Source organism: Rhea americana, unplaced genomic scaffold (assembly GCF_003343005.1).
Source record: "Rhea americana isolate MKP2758 unplaced genomic scaffold, rheAme1 scaffold_200, whole genome shotgun sequence".
Taxonomy (NCBI): Eukaryota; Metazoa; Chordata; class Aves; order Rheiformes; family Rheidae; genus Rhea; species Rhea americana.
Window position 1 is genome coordinate 1,329,904 of NW_028186151.1, and position 1,280 is coordinate 1,331,183.

The window sequence follows — 1,280 nt, forward strand, 5'->3', positions numbered from 1 at the left end:
CGGGGCGCTGCCCCCGCGGGTAGGTGCGGCGGCGGGCCGGGCCGTGGGTGGGTGGCGGGAGCGCGGCTTCGGGGCGGTGTCACGCTCCGTCTGGGTCGTTTTCGTAGCCTTGGTGCGGGCGCTCGCCCCGGCAGCGGGGGGCGGCCGGGCCCGCGGCTGCTGCGTCGCGCTGGAGGGAGCGTTTCCCGGGTGGCCGGAGCGCGTAACGTCCCGAGCCGCGAGGGGAGCAGCTCCGGCGGCGAGACCTGCTTGCGTCGCCGGCAGGCAAATCCACGGTTAAGGTGGGCGTAAACTTGCAACACCGAGGCTGAGTAACTAACGGAGTAATTTACTGCAGGGCGTGTTTTACTGGAGCAGGTCCCTCCGAAGGTCAGCATACGCTGCACTCGTATCAAGTAATGTAAATATTTTTAAAGCCCAGGACTAATTTTGCTAGCTCTGCCCTTAATGCCGAAGAAGGAAGCCGTGGAAGAGGCGTAACGGCAGCCTAGTGGCGCAAAGGGAGCATCTAAAGAGGAGAGACAGGTCGTCCCCAAGCTGTCTGCTGTTGAGGTGTTGATTAAAGGTCTGGCTGTGTTTTTGTCGGTGGTGGTCCCACAGCCTTGCCTCGTAGGATCTGACGCCTGCTTCAGGAAGTTTTCCAGTTCGTTTATGTAAAATAGCTGCCTCCTCCCTTGGTCGTTTCGTGTGACTCTTTCGAATGTGCTAGGTCTGCTCTCGCAGTTTGTGTAGAGAGAAAGAAAAGTTATTGGAGAACTTTGAGGAGTTTGTCAGTGCTATTGAGACTGCTGTCAGTTTTGTAAAGCTGTTTAGTGCCTGCCAATGCTGAGGAGTTGAAGCAAGAGGTAATGTGTTTGTTCATTTTTTTAAATATATCTGCATATGAACCATTAACACTGTATATAACTTAAGATAATCTACATATCACTTTGTATGAAACCACAAAGCTAAAGTTCCCTGATGGCAGAGAGCCTGTTTCCACTGCCCAGACTTCTGCAACCATCGCCATGTGCCCTATTATTTTGTACTTGTAGTTTGTACCAAAGTGCAGCATTAAAGGTAGAGCTTTGAGTTCGAGTTGACTAATGCATGAGCAACAAATACGTGAGAGATTCACTGGTAAAGCATCTGTTTCTTCTCCCTCCACTACAGCATCTGGAGCTCGGGGAGGAGTGCTGTGGCTCTGACAGTCCAGAGACCTGTGTAGTGGAACCTGGTGGTCTAACACTGTTGGTAGCCCCGCATAACAGTGTAAATAGGATGCTGCACAGTGGAATCTG

At 52.8% G+C, this 1,280-nt stretch overlaps 1 protein-coding gene across 1 annotated transcript in view; it reads left to right on the plus strand.

Moving 5' to 3' along the window:
- LOC146596452 (serine/threonine-protein phosphatase 2A regulatory subunit B'' subunit alpha-like) overlaps window positions 1-1,280 on the plus strand; it is a 56,320-nt gene continuing 55,040 nt past the window's right edge. The window contains exon 1 of the mRNA XM_085303918.1: window positions 1-19. The gene's annotated coding sequence lies outside the window, so the exon portion shown is untranslated. The remainder of the gene's footprint in view (window positions 20-1,280) is intronic.